At 34.5% G+C, this 8,315-nt stretch overlaps 1 long non-coding RNA gene across 1 annotated transcript; it reads right to left on the bottom strand.

Annotated features, from left to right (window-relative positions):
• Window positions 1-2,941: 2,941 nt before the first annotated feature.
• On the bottom strand, window positions 2,942-8,105 carry LOC143234171 (uncharacterized). Its single transcript, XR_013018534.1, has 3 exons — window positions 7,955-8,105; window positions 6,078-6,296; window positions 2,942-4,839 (listed from the first exon to the last, which is right to left on the bottom strand). It is a non-coding gene; the product is annotated as an uncharacterized LOC143234171 (long non-coding RNA).
• Between the last annotated feature and the right edge of the window lie 210 nt (window positions 8,106-8,315).

Raw genomic sequence — 8,315 nt, 5'->3', positions numbered from 1 at the left:
GTGACTCTAAAATCAAATTTAAGCCGGCTCAAGTTCCAACTTTTAAGGCTGTGGAATCAGCTTCGAGTTCTCTTCTCAGTGATGTCGAGTTCTCTTCTTTTCCAACTGTTGTGGCTGTAAAATTTGCTGAAATTGTTTTCACTTCCAACTGTTATAGCTGTAAAATCAGTTTTAAGTTTTTTCACTGCCATTTGTTGTAGCTTTAAAATTTGCCTTAAGCTCGCTTCATTTTTAACTGTAATAGCTGTAAAATCAGCTTCAACTGCCCGCCTTTGATTCAGCAGTATGTCTGAGGGTTTATACTGATAAAACTCAGGATTCTATGTGCAGAGGCAGAGAACAGATAGCTCTTTGTATAGCCTTGTGCTTAACAGTAAACAAACTGTTATAGCTGTAAACTCAACTACAAGTTGTTTTTATTTCTATCTGATGCGTCTGTAGAAACTCGTTTTAGTGTGGTTCATTATTGTATCATATGACTATAAAGACAGTTTTAATCGGAATCAGTATAACAGCTAATTAGTCTATAAAGTTATGCTTAAGAAAAGTTTGCCGAAAGAAAAGCCGAAGTGAAAGCTGGTAAGTTTACAGCTTGTCCATTTTCCAACTAAATGGAAGTTGATCGATTAAGTTGAAACAAAACTGGCGAAAACGTTGTAAAACCAGATCTGTGCTGAATCTCTTACAAAAGAAGAGGCTGTAACAAAAACAACTTTAATCTGATTCAGTTTTCACTGAGACGAATGTATAATATTAAAAAATTAGCTCAGAACCAGTACAATACTAAGTCATATGGCTGTAAAATTCAACACCAAGCTGCTATAAGGCATACCGCTGTGACTATGACATCAAGCTATTTAATGATGCAATTGTAAGTTCAGCTTCAAGACAGTTTTTTTTATCAACAGGCGTGGCCACAGGGGCAACTTAAAGCCGGTTTTACAACAGCTACAAAATAACTTTTTAATTTGAAGTAAACTGGATATATTGAAATTAATTCATGTGCCGTTATAACTAAGTGAAATGGGAAGAATTATTTGGTGGAAGAAGACATTTCACATTTTCAAGTTCTAAACGAACGTGTAGAAGTAATTCTTGATGATGAGAAACCCACTTAAAATAAAGATGTATCTCAGAACGGCTGGTATGGGTATTAACACTTTTATTGATAAGCAGAGAACGACGTTTCGGCCTTCTTAGGTCATCTTCAGGTTAACCAGCCGTTCTGAGATACGCGAATATATAGAAGATTATTCGTCTTATTAAATGCTCTGATTAGAAAACTGCCAACGAAATTTTGTTTGAAACAAAACCGTATAAAAGAAAAAATAAAGTCCAGTAAAGACAAAATGCGTTCACAGAAAAATCAAACAAAAACAAAACAAGGGTGTAACAAAAACTTAAAAACATTTCTTCTTCAGCTATAAATATGATGATTTCGTGATGACTACTTAGATAATCCCAGAACAACTGGACGAAAGATTTATGTTAGCAAATTACAGTGTCATAATATATCTGTGGTACATAAAGGGTCTAATTTCTCCAGGGTATATATCAAGCCATTTCTTTTCACGACATAAAGACTAGTTGGTTGCATGTTGTATGAAAGTTAATTACGAACCATCAACGACTCCACCAGTTTGGTCAAAAGAGCACCAGCGAAAAAACATATTGTGATTATTCGGTGGCAAAGTCAAGAAGGTTTAATGCAAAGATGTTCTATGATTCTGTTAATTAACTTATTTCCGAAATCTGTACGAAGGAATAAATATTTGTATATAGAGCCTTTATGTCAAAAGTAACAAAGTAAACAGTTTGATCATGTTTAAGACTTTAAGATTAGTTTTTAATTTAAAACTGAAAGTTAAACCTTTCTCAAACAGTCTGTATGGTAAAGAACAACACGTAGTAAACGTGCTAATAAAATCAGTATTGATCGGGCATGACCAGGTGGTTAAGGCCCTCGACTCATGATCTGAGGGTAGCGGGTTCGAATCCCCGTCGCACTAAACATGCTCCCTCTAGTCTTACGCTGCTAAGTTAAGGAGGGCTAGCGCAGATAGCGCTCTTGTAGCTTTGCACAAAATTCACAACAAACAAACAAATCAATATTGTCAGCAATAGCGAAATAAAAGTTTTTAAGATAATTACAAAAACAAGTTCAGAATTAAATTAGAAGCCTGAGGTGACGCTAAATCAAATATAACAAAGTAAATTATTTAATTTACCTACGAATAAACTGTTCATTTATTTTGTTCTAAATTAGTTCCAATTATAGATTATTAAGATAAAAATGGTGAAACTCACATACTTAAAATATTGAACTTAAGCGGCTTTCGAAAACCACATGAACTAAACGGCCAGGTTAAAAGCTCTTAAGAGTTCAGATATCTATATTCCTATAACTTTGCTGTAAAGGACTTTTAGAAAAGAATTACATGATTCGCTGTTAGTTTTATAACACACCTGCAACCGGAGCACCTTCATGTCTCGAACCCTGAACCCTTTAATCTGCAGCTCGCTACTTTAATCACTATGCCACGTTTGCTGTAAGTGAAAAACAATTCTTACTGTGTTATTTTTTTTTAATTTACGAATTTAAAATTTGTTATCTATTTCCTCACTAAATGGGCTGGGGGTGGCATTGTGGTTAGCATGTCTGAACAGTGAATTACCTGATTCAGAACTCTAAGCTGCTACCACAACAAAGAGCACTTTGAGGTCACAGATATACGATCAGAATGATGGTCAAATCTGATTATTCCGTCAGAAGAGAGTAGCCCAATTGTTGGCGATGGGTGCTTTTGGCTAGCTACATCCTCTCCAGTCTATAATTTCCAAACAGAGTGTGGCCTTGTGTGAAAATCGTGAAACATTTTTTTAGCCATAACCATTTTGAGAGTACCAATTCGATAAACAAATAAGTGGGCTACACATGCTCTGATTCATACATTTATTTTAAAACGATAATAACTTGATTTGCATAATTTAACAACAAATAATCAGGAGTTTGAACAAAAAAAAGTATTTTGAAACAGCACACGAATTTGCTTTAACGTTTGGAAAACTGTTCTGCTTGAAGTACGTTTGGTGCTAAATAAAAACGATAAATTTCCATCAGTACCAAAAGACAGAGTGACCAGCGACTACAGAAGACGTCTTGAAAGAATAGTGGTATCACACAGCTTCCAATTCCAAGAAGCTGTTAAACCATTTCCTGTATTAGTCAAAAACAGTCCATTTGGTTGTTATTTATTAAATGATGCTAAGGGAAAATGAGGTAGCTTTTCTTAAAGCTTGTATTACTTTTATATAACTAGTTGGAACATATAAAGACAAAAAATACAAAAGCAAGTAGAGTAATTGGAAAAATCCTTACACACTTTTTAGAACATCTATGTTGCTTTCTTATAAACAATGTAGTTTTCAGCTATATAAGTGTACATAAAATCGCCCTGTCAATAAAAGATTAACAAACAAAGAGATGTGTTAACTTACTACCCGAACGCCACCATCTAAACATGACACACAAGCTGTGATAATAAACCCATAAATATCAAAAGTAAATGTATGTATACACAGTACACGGAGTTTCTGGTTAGAACTAAACGCTTACAAAGTTTGCTGCGTATACCATGAGAAAAAGTTGAACCACAAACTGTATAAATAAGGCTAAAAAAAATGATTAGCTCAGCATTATATATGTAAACTTCTGTCGATAGTAACTCTTTCTGGAATGGTAAACAGTTAAATCATTGTATTATTAAAGGTCGTAACTGAGCCAGTTTCAGTGTTGAATATATATATATATATATTAATTACTACTTCGGTTAGTTTATGGGCTGGCGTGTCTTAAGTAAGGAAAGGACATATTATTACACATATGTCTTTGGAACATTCCTAATGTAATAACAACATTTGCAGACTGTTAGCTAAAAGACTGATTATAGCAGTGAAGGTTGTTGCTATTTGTTCATTAGTTAAATCTTACAACCACTGTTAAGTTATCCTTTGGTGGAGGACTTGAAGACATTAGTATCCGCTTCCATGAAGGCTTTGTCTGGCATTTTGAGCTGAACGGATTGTTACTTTCATCATGCATCCGTAGCTAAAACTGTATAACGGGTTCAACGAAATCATCATGTCTCAAACCTTGGATCCTTCGCTTAGCAGCCCGACACCGTGATTTTTAGACCCATTTTTAGAAATAAAATGCGCACATTACTTTATTATCATATGACTAATTTTGTTGTTACTGTGTTTTCACTATAGCGGTGATTACATATGTGATAATTTATGTAATTTATGTTAACCTAAAGATGACCTACGAAGGTGTCGAAACGTTGTTCTCTGCTTATTAATAAAAGTGTTAATACCCATACCAGCCGTTCTGAGATACATTTTTATTTCAAGTTGGTCTCTCGTCATTAAGAAGTATGAAGGCCGTTTAGATCGGAAGACCTCAGTGATTACCCTCCAGGAAGTGTATTCGTGGGCTTCATGCGCTTCCACTTGTGTGTTTTTAAGTTAGGGAAACGCGTATCTTTTCTTCCGTTACTTTCCATGCACTTCTTTGATTGATTGATAACAACATTTTCCCGTTGCGGTTCACTATCAAACACTATGGAGAAACTTCGTATATGAACAATATTTACTCAACCTGGTAGCTAGGGTGGTGCTTGACTCGTAATCTATGTGTCACATGATCGAGAACCCTGTCACCAAACATTGTTAGCCGTAGGGACGAATAGAGTACTGGTCAAAAACTCATTATTCGTTGGCAGGGAATAGCCCGAACTTGCAGTGGATGGTTTTGACCAGATGCTTTCGATCTCTAGTCTATAAATAAAAAATTAAAGAAGGTCAACTAAATAACATTACACCTTTTATTTAACCTGAAGATGACCTAGGAAGGTCGAAACCTTGTTCTCAACTAAATAACATTACACCTTTTATTTAACCTGAAGATGACCTAGGAAGGTCGAAACCTTGTTCTCAACTAAATAACATTACACCTTTTATTTAACCTGAAGATGACCTAGGAAGGTCGAAACCTTGTTCTCAACTAAATAACATTACACCTTTTATTTAACCTGAAGATGACCTAGGAAGGTCGAAACCTTGTTCTCAACTAAATAACATTACACCTTTTATTTAACCTGAAGATGACCTAGGAAGGTCGAAACCTTGTTCTCAACTAAATAACATTACACCTTTTATTTAACCTGAAGATGACCTAGGAAGGTCGAAACCTTGTTCTCAACTAAATAACATTACACCTTTTATTTAACCTGAAGATGACCTAGGAAGGTCGAAACCTTGTTCTCAACTAAATAACATTACACCTTTTACTTAACCTGAAGATGACCTAGGAAGGTAGAAACGTTGTTCTCAACTAAATAACATTACACCTTTTATTTAACCTGAAGATGACCTAGGAAGGTAGAAACGTTGTTCTCAACTAAATAACATTACACCTTTTATTTAACCTGAAGATGACCTAGGAAGGTCGAAACCTTGTTCTCAACTAAATAACATTACCTTTTATTTAACCTGAAGATGACCTAGGAAGGTAGAAACGTTGTTCTCAACTAAATAACATTACACCTTTTATTTAACCTGAAGATGACCTAGGAAGGTCGAAACCTTGTTCTCAACTAAATAACATTACCTTTTATTTAACCTGAAGATGACCCAGAAAGGTCGAAACGTTGTTCTCAACTAAATAACATTACACCTTTTACTTAACCTGAAGATGACCTAGGAAGGTCGAAACCTTGTTCTCAACTAAATAACATTACACCTTTTACTTAACCTGAAGATGACCTAGGAAGGTAGAAACGTTGTTCTCAACTAAATAACATTACACCTTTTATTTTAACCTGAAGATGACCTAGGAAGGTCGAAACCTTGTTCTCAACTAAATAACATTACCTTTTATTTAACCTGAAGATGACCCAGAAAGGTCAAAACGTTGTTCTCAACTAAATAACATTACACCTTTCATTTAACCTGAAGATGACCTAGGAAGGTCGAAACCTTGTTCTTTCCTTATCAATGTTAATACCCATACCAACCGTTCTGAGATGGAGCATTACTCCTTGTGACGTGACTAATAATTTGACTGCACAACCTGGATCCTAAAGAGTAAATAGTACCTTCTGTGTAAAAGATACTATATTTTAGGTCCTTTAAACTTCTTCCGCCATCTTTTTCTTTTTTGTTCTTGTTGTCACAGTTGTCCTACTTTTCAAATTCTAATATCCTAATTGGTGCGTCTCATACGGAACAATCGTCTAGTGGAAAACAAAACACCTCTATTTTTAACTTGTTTTTATAAAATTACACACGCACACTCACACACACATATTTATATAAGCCTTTTGTTATAACTGTAATTGTTGCAGTGTTAACGTCTATTTTTAAGTTCGCGATTGGCAAGACATGGTCATAATTAATAATTCTTGTCAAGCGACTTTAGTGTTAGGCCTATCAATGTTGTAACAAATAACAAATGACTTAGGTAAAGGAAGATTCGACCATAACTATGGCTATCTTGACCCAGCCTGGTTGACGAGCTCTGTACTGAGAGAAACGCGTCTGAGGCAAACCATGTGGCGGAAATAATGTGGTTAAATACTATTGTACACTATTTTTTTACTTCAAAACCCTAAAAGACTGGACCAAAAAATCAGTTTTAGAATTTATGGTACTAATATATTGTGAAAAGATTAATTAATCATTACCTATTTAGTAACTTAAAAGTAATAACATAATAATATCGTAGAGTATTTCCTAGGTCCATAGGCACAGATCGCCTAGTTGCTTTGCGCCATAAAACACCAAACCGACTAACCATAAAAGTAAGAGCAGTTTATGTTGAGAAATTTGTCAACGTCAAAGCGATAGTTTAAAAAAATATATATATTTTCTTAGATCCCAGCAATGAGTTAACTTTTCATCATTTGATATTATTTAAACAGAGCGAATTAAGATAAACAGCTGATTTAAAACAGTATATTAAGTATATACGTTCTACGTGACGGCTTGGCACGCCTTGGTCACGTGCAAAATATTTATATATTCCAGAAGATATTCTACAAAAAGAAACCAGTTATTTATAATTTTTTACAACTGTAGTATTACGATTGCTAGATGTTATTGTGTTATCAAAGGAAAGTCTCAGAGCTTACAACGCTAAAATTATAGTTTCGATACTCGTGATGGAGAGCGTACAGATAATTCACGTGTAGTATTGAACTTAATAACAATGAAGCAAATTATTATGGTGTATCTGAGCCAGATTATCGGAGTTTTTACAGCTATGAATAAGCAATTCTTACGTTTTACTACGGCTTTAGGAGTTCTATCACTTCTGTATAGATATCATCGGTTTCAGAGGAAAGAGAAATCACAGTTACAGATGAAGAATCCATTAGAGAGTTTTCTGTTTACTACTACCTCTAAAAAATAAACGAATCATGTAAACAAGTAACTAACCTTTCATATACCATAGATTCAGACGAAAGAAGTATTACATAACCGTCTGTTCAGTAATGATTTCAGAAGATAAATGAATCAGTAAACCGTCTGTTTACTACTGGTTTTAGAAGATTAATGAATAAGCTAACCGTATATTTACTACTGGTTTTAAAAGATAAACGAATCAGCCTATCGTCTGTTTACAACTGGTTTTAGAAGATAAACGAATCAGCCAACCATCTGTTACTACTGGTTTTAGAAGATTAACGAAAAAGCTAACCGTCTGTTTACTACTGGTTTTAGAAGATAAACGAATCAGCCAGCCGTCTGTTTACTGCTGCTTTTAGAAGAGAAATGAATCAGGTACTAGTCTGTTTACTTCTGTGATACGTTCGCACATATTCTAGTTTTATCTGTTATAATTCTATGCTTATAGAAATAATTTCAGATCAGTAAAAACAACCAATCTTACCCTGAGACAAATTCTCACTTTCACGAATCTTTGCTGTTTCATTAGCACAAAAACGTGTTAGTATTTATAGCTTTTTTCCCGAATACTAGGTTTAATAAACAACTGTTCAAGTAATACGTTTCAAAAACTAATTTTATAAAATAAAACGTTCAGTCATGAAATACTATCGCTATATGCTGTGTCACCTCTGTCATGAAATACTATCGCTATACGCTGTGTCACCTCTGTCATGAAATACTATCGCTATATGCTGTGTCACCTCTGTCATGAAATACTATCGCTATATGCTGTGTCACCTCTGTCATAAGGTTTTATTGTTAGGACTAAACGTGTGAAGTTGGAAAATATGTAGTCGTGTGAC

This window comes from Tachypleus tridentatus, chromosome 12, assembly GCF_004210375.1.
Source record: "Tachypleus tridentatus isolate NWPU-2018 chromosome 12, ASM421037v1, whole genome shotgun sequence".
Lineage (NCBI taxonomy): Eukaryota > Metazoa > Arthropoda > Merostomata > Xiphosura > Limulidae > Tachypleus > Tachypleus tridentatus.
Note: the sequence above shows the minus strand (reverse complement) of the source record. Positions and strands in the feature narration are given on the sequence as shown.